The sequence below is a fragment of the Mustela erminea genome, chromosome 13, assembly GCF_009829155.1.
Source record: "Mustela erminea isolate mMusErm1 chromosome 13, mMusErm1.Pri, whole genome shotgun sequence".
Lineage (NCBI taxonomy): Eukaryota > Metazoa > Chordata > Mammalia > Carnivora > Mustelidae > Mustela > Mustela erminea.
The window spans coordinates 22,940,086-22,950,151 of NC_045626.1; the positions used below are offsets into that span (position 1 = coordinate 22,940,086).

The following is a 10,066-nucleotide window of genomic DNA, read 5'->3' on the forward strand; positions in this document are numbered from 1 at the left end:
ACAATTCTGAAGTTCAAGGAAACACATCTGGGGACTATGAAGATCACTGAGCCAATGCAATGGATTGTCTTTGAAACAAAGAGAAAGAAAGAAAGAAAGAAAGAAAGAAAGAAAGAAAGAAAGAAAGAAAGAAAGAAAGAAAGAAAGAAAGAGAGAAAGGGAGAAAAAAGAAAGAAAAGAAGAAAGAAAGAAAGGAAGGAAGAAAGAAAGAGAAAGAAAGAAAGGGAATTATTTATTGGACAGAAGATCTTACACTGTATCATAGGGGGGCTGAAGCCATGCCTACTTCTGCGCCTAGTTGGACCAAGCAAGTACCCTTGGAAAGGGTCTTCTTAGTGAAGGAAGAATTTATGGGGTCTTCCTTATCTGATAGGTGCTCATTGCTCTAGAAGTGTATATAACAGATGCTTTTTAATCTTCTAACAAGGTAGGCTTTTGAAATGTAGAACTGATGCCAAAGGAAGGTATAGCAAGCTGAGTAAGTTTTCTCAAGGTGTTTTGAGAGGGAAGGAACAAAGACACCCTCCCCCTCCCCCTCGCCCGTGCTGGCCCCTGCCAAAACTTGCTCCCTTAAGTCCAAAGTTAAGAAAGACTTTAGTGAACACTAGGGTTGTCTGCTCCAAGTTCTGGTGGCCCAAGGAGACCTCAAGGGCCCTAAAACATGACTGGGCTGGTGTGTCAGTTCCATCAGAAGAATCTGAGTGTTCTTTCTGGTCAGCCTGGAGCTAGACACACTTCTATAATCAGCCACCTGAAAAGGCGCCGGATGAGCACGTGACTGTGACCAAGAACAACAAGAACAACAAAAGGCCCCAGAGATCAAGCATGTGGCACTACAGGCAGGATCTGGGTGATCACCATTCCATGATCTAGAAGAGTCACTTAGAATATGGTAGACCAGGCCTTCACATGAGATATCACATAGGAGGCACAAAAGCACCAGCAGGGCTGACTTCTTTCTCCAGTTATCACACTAGAAATGTGAACCAATTGGGAAGTTGGAGACAGAGAAAAGTCCACGAGATGGAAATATTAACTGCCTGCTAAAAACACATGTCAGGGACTGAGCAATTAATTTGAAAACATTATAGTAAGTGAAAGAACTCAGTGGAAAATGCTACATATTATATGCTCCCATTTACTTGAAAAGTCCTAGAATAGGCAAATCCATACAGACAGAAAGTATATTAGTGCTTGATGAGGGTAGGGGAGGACATGATGATGATGTGGGAGTTAGTTCAGAGTGTGGAATCTGTAACTAGACTTCTTGGTTTGAATTCCAGCTTTGTCATTTGTGATTTTTAACCTCTCTATGCCTCAGTTTTCTCATTTGCAAGATGGGGATGAGATGGTAGGGTTTTCATGAGGATTAAATGAGGGAAAACTTAGACTAGAACCTAGAACTTAACGAATGTCGGCTATTACAGTTTGTGGAGTTCCAGGGAAATTCCAAGCTCTGACACAGAGGCGTGGACAAATTATCTGAAAAGTTAAATGAAAATATTGAAAGGACAAGCTATCGTCTGAGGAAGGTGTTCCATGTTGGAAAAAAAATTAAGTATGTTAGAGGAACAGATCTTAGAAATGATATATATCCAAGTAAGAAGAATCAGTAATAACTATAAAGCAATAATGATCAATAATTGGGTTGGAATTAAAGAAAACGGAAAGAAAAGAGAGACAGGAGCAAGAAGAAGAGAAAGAAAAGGAGGATGAGAATAGGTTGCCAGTTTTCTGTTATTTACTATTTTTTTGTTATTTATTATTTGAGTTTCTCTGTTATTTACTATTCTAGAAACATTCTTGAACCCTGAAATCGGAAATTTAAAAAATGTTGGAAAAGGCAACTCTAATTTTGAACACTGTTAAAATGTGCTTAGACAATAAAGAATTTCCATGTTGCTAGAAGGAGATTCCCAGTGAAAAGATATCTTTTGTTTAAACGTCACTGGACACTTATTTGAAAAATTCTTCCCAGAGAGGATATTTGGGGGGAAAATATATATATAAGGAGGATTATTTTTATATTTTTTCATATATATATGATTTGTTACATATGTGACACATACATAACAGAGAAAGTATGATAAAAATGAACATGTATGGACCTATCACCCACTTAAGAGTTGGAATACTACCAAAATCATTATATCTTTATGTGCCCTTTCCCTAGATCACTCATTCCCTAGCTTTCTTCTTAAAATATTTTTCAGTTGCTTTTGTTTATAGGCATTTTAAAATGTCATCATGTTGTATGTATTATTCTATGACTTATTTTTCCCATTCTGCAAAGATTCATCTAGAATAATATAGCAATATTAAATTGATTGAGTTTCACCCTCATTGAAAAGATATTCCACAATTAAACATATTCTTGTCAATGGCATTTTGTTTCAGGATTTTTGCTCTTATAAACGATGCTGCTCAGACCGTTCTTACATGTCTTTTTTTTAACCCAAACTTTATCAAGCTATAATTGACAAATAAAAATTGTATGTATTTATGGTATACACCTTGATGTTTTAAGACACACACACACACACACACACACACATACACACACACTTTGTGAGGCGATGACCACAATAAAGCTAATAACTTGTGTTTCACCTCACATCATTATCATTTTGTGCATGTGCAGTGAGACTGTTTAATTTAGCAAATGTCAAGCATAAAATACAGTATTTTAACTATAGTCACTAACCTTTGAACAACATCTCCCCCAATCTCTCACCTCTACACCACTTTCCATGATGGCACCATTGCAGGCATCCTCAGTATGCATATTTAAAATATTCTTCGTGACAGACAAGAGTGAAATTGCTCAGTTGTAATGTTCAGCTCTACAAAAGAATGAAAAAATTATTTTCCAAAGCAATTTCCAACTTACACTCCTACAAAGAGTGCATGAGAATTCCCATAGATCACACTCACATCTACTCTTGGTATTGGCAGACTTTGTAATTTTTGAGATTTTGTGTGCCCTTAATTTATATTCCAAAAACTAATGATATGTGGGGGTCTTTTCTTATCTCTCTTTGCCATCTGTGCTTCCTCTTTTTTGTAAAATGGCTCTGATCTTGTGCCTATGAAGTGAATTATCATTCAGTTATCTTTTTTTCCTGATATGTAAACCTCTGCCAGTTATATACATTGCTGTATATATCTTATCTTTCCATATATTTTGATGGAAGCTTCTGATTCCTTTTTTTTTTTTTAAGATTTTATTTATTTATTTGACAGAGAGAGATCACAGGTAGGCAGAGAGGCTGGCAGAGAGAGAGAGAGAGAGAGAGAGAAGCAGGCTCCCCGCTGAACAGAGAGCCTGATGTGGGACTCTATCCCAGGACCCTGAGATCATGACCTGAGCCGAAGGCAGTGGCCTAACCCACTGAGCCACCCAGGCACCCGGAAGCTTCTGATTTCTTAAAGAATTTCTTAATTTTAAGAAATTGTCATCGAACTTATCAATCTTATCTCTTTTAAGAATTCTTTCCCTACTCAAAGCTTTCAATAAAGTTTTAAAATTTTACCTTTCACATCTAACTCATTAATCCACTTGGGAATTGGTTTTTGTGTGTGCGCTAAGGAGCTAAATTGATTTTTTTTTTTTCCTCATATGGAACACAAACTTTTCCAGCACCAATTTTGGGTTATTCTATTTTTCCTTAGTGATTTGCAACACTACCTAGGTCAAATACAGAATTTCCAGATACAGTTAGGGCTGCTTCTGAGGTCTTGTTTTTTCTTTCATTGTCTATTTTAATTACGATATTAATAGTAATGCACTGTTTTAATGACTATAGCTTTATAATAAAGCTTAATATAAAAGGAAAGTCTCCCCACCCCTCCACCTTATGGTTCCTTAGGACAATCTTTTTTTTTTTTTTTTTTTTTAAAGATTTTATTTATTTACTTGACAGAGAGAGATCACAAGTAGGCAGAGAGGCAGGCAGAGAGAGAGAGGAGGAAGCAGGCTCCCTGCTGAGCAGAGAGCCCGATGCGGGACTCGATCCCAGGACCCTGAGATATGACCTGAGCCGAAGGCAGCGGCTTAACCCACTGAGCCACCCAGGCACCCATCTTAGGACAATCTTGATTATTCTTGGATTTGGCTATTCCATGCATCTAACAGGTAATACTGGCCCCATGCCAGGCTTGCTTTTTATGTTCTGGTAATATCCCGTGCCCTCCCCACCACCACCACCCCCCGCCGCCATATCTCAGTGGTTTAAAATGAACAGAAAAGTTGCTCACATTATATAATTCCTGAGTCAGCTCTTTTCCATGACATGCCCATTCTACAAAGCAGACGATTAGGAAGCTATATAACGCTCATTGCTGAGGAAAAGTTGTGCAGAGAGAAAGAGAGAGCTCTGGAGGGCAGGGCACCATCAGGGCAAAGCTCTGATAAGAAACGACACACACATCCAAATAACTCATTGGGCAGAACTGGCCATATGCACCCCCCCAAGACGACAAGGAAGTCAGGAAGCACAATTTACCATGTGTCTGGAGGGCAGACAAAAACATTTTTTGAACGGAGAACCACCATCACATGGACCATTACCTCGAAGGCCTCAGCACCCTTCCAATGGGCTTATAGATTGGTGCAGGTAGAAACAGGGGTCGGAAGGTCAAGGGCCTGAACTCGGGAACTATGGAATCCTACTTCATCCTTTTGCCCAGGGCCTATCTGGTCATTTATTTTGTGAAATTTTAGATTCAAACTAAGTTATGGCTTAAATAAACTTCTGGCAAGTGCTATGGAAATATAATTATACAAGTCACCCCTTTGAGAGTGGAAACGATTAAGTCAGAGAATGAATTCACTCTGTTTGCATTAAAAGCAAATTATAAAGCAGATTACTTGGATCTCAAATTCCTTTTTCCCAGAAACTGTGTTGTATACCCCTTCTCTTTGTTAGTTAATCAGAAAACTTATCTTCTGGCCAATCACACAGAAGAAAACGTTACAAGTAAGCTGCATTTGACTATTTCTAATTTTTATCACAAGTTATAAAGCCTCTTTGTGTGTTTGCTGACATTCAATACAAAGAAAGATGAGGACTCTCTTGCTGTTAATTTCTTATAGTACAGATCCAATCAAACACATCTGAAATGACATATTTTAGATGACTTTGAAAAGTCATAGATGGAGGCACAGGGATGGCTCAGTGGGTTAAGCCTCTGCCTTCGACTCAGGTCATGGTCTCAGGGTCCTGGGATCAAGCCCCGCATCGGGCTCTCTGTTCAGCAGGGAGCCTGCTTCCCCCTCTCTCTCTGCCTGCCTCTCTGCCTACTTGGGATCTCTCTCACTCTCTCTGTCAAATAAATAAATAAAATCTTTAAAAATAACAAAATAAAAAAAGAAAAGTCATGGATGAAATTGTTAATAAATTATACATAATGTTAATAAGTTCATCATTGCGGGTAAGACATCACTGACAATGACCTCAGTCCATTGACTGCTTTTTTCTTTTCCTTTAAGAGCTGAATCCATTGTTGCACAGTCTCAAGAATGTCAGTGTGACGTGCTAGTATTTGAAATAGATACCATTGCACTCTCGTTGCCACATTAGTTTGCAAGTGTGGATTTTGAAAAGTGCCTATGACTATTTCTACATCTAAATACAATAAATCTGAAGTCTTATTTTCCCATGAATACATATAACCAATCAACACCCAAGAGTCCATAGCCTCTTAGCAATAGAATATGATTTCTTCTGACTTTCCACCTGTCCCCAAGAAGAAAAAGATCTACCACTCGATTTAGCACATCTGGTGAAAATATGTGTCAATACAAACAAAACTATAAACATATTCCATGAGAAAGGTTGAGGACCCTATGTCAGATTGCCTGGGTTTGAACCCCTATTCCTTCGCTTTTTAATTGTGTGGACAGAGTATATAAAGGCTAACAGGTGACATTCTGGAATTAGGTTTGTAGAATCTGCCTCCTGAGAGCTATGAGTCTTTGGGAAAATTATTTAAACTAAGCCCCACTTTTCTCATCTATAAAATGGTGGTAATACTAATATTTATCCCGTAGTGTTATTGTAAATGTTATGTTATATTTTTAAAGTGCTTTATGTTCATGCCAGGCTCATAGTAAGTGTTAAAGTAATAACTCTTATTATATTAGTAATATTGATAGTATACAAAAGTACTTATATTTACTACAGAGAAAATGTCATTATGCTTGTCATAGATAGCCGCAATCTCACCACTAGTGCATACAGATTATCTTCACTTTCCAAAGATCAAATTTTTTCTACTAGCTCAACTGGGAAACTTAGACTTTACTAGAAATATGAACATAGGAGCCTAGGAATGAAATCAGTGTCATCTTATCAATATGCACAAACACGAGGATCTGAAGGTGCAACCCTCAGGGGAAAGACTTTATACACAGAGGTATAAACCCACAGGACAAGAAAACCCATTGCCTGACCACGTGCTACTCTATCTGTCCCAGAGGTTGCTGCTTTCTCAGGTATCTGCAGGTTGTTCCAGAAAACAGGTTGCTCCCCAAGAACACAGCCCACAGCCCGCATCCCAAGAGACCAGAGTCCTTGATTGCTTTGTTTAAAGTCATGTGATTGTAGCACAGAGGCAACAAGTGTGGGTCATCAAGAAAACCGTCCCGTGCTCGAAGGGAAGGCTTACACTGTGGGCTGAAGAAAGAATCTTACCAAAGTTCCCACGGCAAGTTGGCTGCTGTCATGTCCCCAATACAGAAACACTCCCTCAGTGAACAGAAATTTCCAGATTTTCTATTTCTGTTGAATTGGATATCCTAAGATAGAAACCAAAGGCATCTGGAATTTTGCTGTTTTACTAGCCATTATAGATCCTCAATCCTGGCTCTTTCCTCCCAGCGCTGAGAAATAGGGGGGAATGTTGGTAATGGTGCTGAAGAGAATAAGCCAATAACAAAATGACTCACTTCTAGGCCAAAGGTCTCTTCCGTGGAGGGCTCAGTGATGAGTGCAGTATGGGACCCAAAGCCCATCTGTGCTTGTGGCTTTGCCCTGAGAACCCTGCTAATTGATAACAGGTCGCAACGCTTCATTTCCTTCTCACTCTCTTTCTACAAGCACCTTTGGCCTCTCCCTCGCCTAGCTGATGCTCATTTGTTCTGATGACAGATCTCCCTTGCACTCTCAGGGGCTAGCCTGGCTTTGTTAGCCACAACTCCCCCATTTCCTGCCCAGATGCCCTTTCCTGAATAACCCTATTCATCCCACGCATGGGAGAAATTGGCTGATCCCTAAACACTGATTAATGCAACTGCCAAGCTGGTTTCTTTCCAACAAAGTAACCTGTTTTCCTCCCAGCAGACCAGCCCATGAACTCTGAAGGGTGTGTGTGTGCTTGTGTGTGTGTGTCTTAACACAGGAGCAAAAAGCCAAGAATTTCTAATTTAATTAGAGGTTGTACAACTTCTTCCCTTTCTCCCTTATTTTATTCTCAAATTTTCCAAATCCATTTGTTAATGCTTAAGATGTTGACAGCTGGCATCATTGATTCTTTGACAAAACCACTTAAAATTAGCCAAATAATGGGGCACCTGGCTGGCTCAGTCAGTAGAGCAAGAGACTGTTGATCTCAGGGTTGTGATTTCAAGCTCACCTTGGGCATGGAGCTTACTTCTAAAAAAGGAAAAAAATTAGCCAAATATCTAAGATAATTACATGTACAAAAAATTTACAAATTAAAACAATTTGTACTTGACCATAACTTCTGTATTAAGACATTATAAATATAAAACTTTAGGAAAACTATACACCATCTACTCTGAGTGGTTGACACCTTAGAAAACAAAAGCAGTCTCTCACTGTTACACATTTAGTGTTTCTGGGAGGCTAAGGTGAGAGATAGCATGATGCTTTGAACTTTTGGTCTTTCCCCTTATTGGCTGTTGCGCTCTGAGGTAGGTATGGTGACCGCCAATGAGAAGGGCTGAAGACGTTCCAGGATATATGCCGTCTTTCGAACTAACGATTCACACCAGCTTTGTCCTGTGATTGTGTAGAAAGCTCAGTGAAAACCCACTCCAACCAATAACTGATGACAAATACTTGAGGTGTGGATTAGCATCCATCAAAGTTAATTCTCCCCCAAACATTGTTAAACTTTCAACTTTGCAGTTTGCAGACTGCTAGGGAAGAAAGTGTTGGGCAAGAAACTGATTTACTGTAGGTGCTACAGGTAGGCTAAAAGCAAAGCTCTTTCAAAACTCGATGTTGTGGGGACACCTGGATGGCTCAGTCACTTAAGCATCGGCCTTCAGCTCAGATCATGGTCCCGGGGTTCTGGGATTGAACCCCATGTTGGGCTCCCTGCCCAGCAGAAGCCTGCTTCTCCCTCTCCTCCGTGCTTCTGCTCTCTGTTCCTATCTCTGTCTCTTTCTGTCCAATAAATAAAATCTTAAAAAAAAAAAAAAAAAAAAAGCACCCTAGGTGTTTCATTCTCAGGATGTGTTTTTTTGGTGTAGGTATCACTTGTAACATACACAGACTCTGCTACTTGGGAGGAAGGGGCTAGATTTCTTCAACTTTTGAGGCTAACAGCACAGCCCAGGCTAAAGTTTTCCTCCCATAAGAGACATGAGTGAGAAGAACCTATCAGTGTAGCTCACAGCCAAACGCAGGGTCTCATCTGATAGTTTGCATCCTTCTTCTACTTCAACTTCTACTTCAACTAACCAGTGCTTGAGATAGCCCCCGGACGGTGAGGGAAGGCTGGCTCTTTTCCCATAACCCACAGTCCGCTTACACTGCACCTCCATTTCCTCGCGCTAAGTGTGAATGTCCTCAGGGCAGTCTGGCATTTCACAGACACCCACTGGCTTCTCATCTTCTAGTAGAATCACGTCCACAGTATGTGGTGACGCAAAACTACCACCCATTGGATAACCAAGAAGTACCAGTGGTTTTCTTGGTCCAAGGAAAGTAATAGCTGAGTTCAAAACCAGGGCATTTTCTTGTCCTGTTTTTTAGATTAAGTTCAACTCTCTATCTTTGGACTCTCTTTGGAGTTTCTTCTGCTTCCTCTAAGTGGATGGTAAATGCAGGCTGTTTACTGTTTGCATTCCAGGGGGGAACAGGGACACGCTCTCGTCATTCATAGAAAGATCCTTAAGAGGTGCAAGCCATTGTGTCTTGGGCATCAGCTGCAGTGCTGGACTGGGAGGGTGCTGGACGGGGTCTGAGGCTGCTGGGCGGGTGCCCCCTTCTCGGGGTTGCTGTTCTCCTGGTCCTCTTGGAGCGCCGGGTGCTCTGGCCGAGAAGCTCGAGCCACCTGCTGGCTGCGGATCCCGCAGGGCCCCAGAGGCTGCGAAAGGCATAGACCCGCTTTGCAGGGTGGGGAAGGCTAAAGGCACCATGGAGATGTAGCCCTTTTCTCCCTTTTGCTTGGTTGATTGTTTGAATTTTTCCCCCTTACTGGGATCAATTCAGGGTATTACCGATTAAGAAGATTTCATCTCATTCTTTATCAAGAGAAAAGATAAACCTTATGATCCAGGTGGGTCTGTGGGTGTAGTTAATTTCTGAAGGGATCCCAGCTTCTGCAAATGTGAGAAAGTCCCTCTTTCTATTGATATAAGTGATGGCGGGTCACATGGACGCTCACATACTCAAGAAGACTACAGACTGTGAGGGGAGATGCATCAAAATGTTGTGTACCAAAAAAAACTACATTATTAGAATTATATTTGAGATATTTACTGATTTCCTAGCAATTTGCAGATATTGTGTTAGTTGCTGTTAAGAAGCAAAAAATTGCTTCATCGCCTTTGTTATGGCCTCACAATCTATGCTGGAGAAGAAAAACATCAACAAAGAGTTCCAACTGATGATGGAATGACATAAATGCCTTAAAAATACAAAATTAAAAGATCTATGAGTTTACAGGGAGGTAAAGGGGCACAGAGCAAATAGGGAGACCCAGGATGATCTCACAAAGGAAGGTAAGCTCCAGCAAGCCCTTGGGGTTGAGTAGGAATTAAACAGGCAGAGACCTCTGTATCCAGTTTAATTACCTTCATGACATAAACCAT

General features: G+C 40.4%; 1 pseudogene; it reads right to left on the reverse strand.

Annotated features, from left to right (window-relative positions):
- Window positions 1-7,838: 7,838 nt before the first annotated feature.
- LOC116571469 lies at window positions 7,839-10,066 on the reverse strand (annotated as a pseudogene).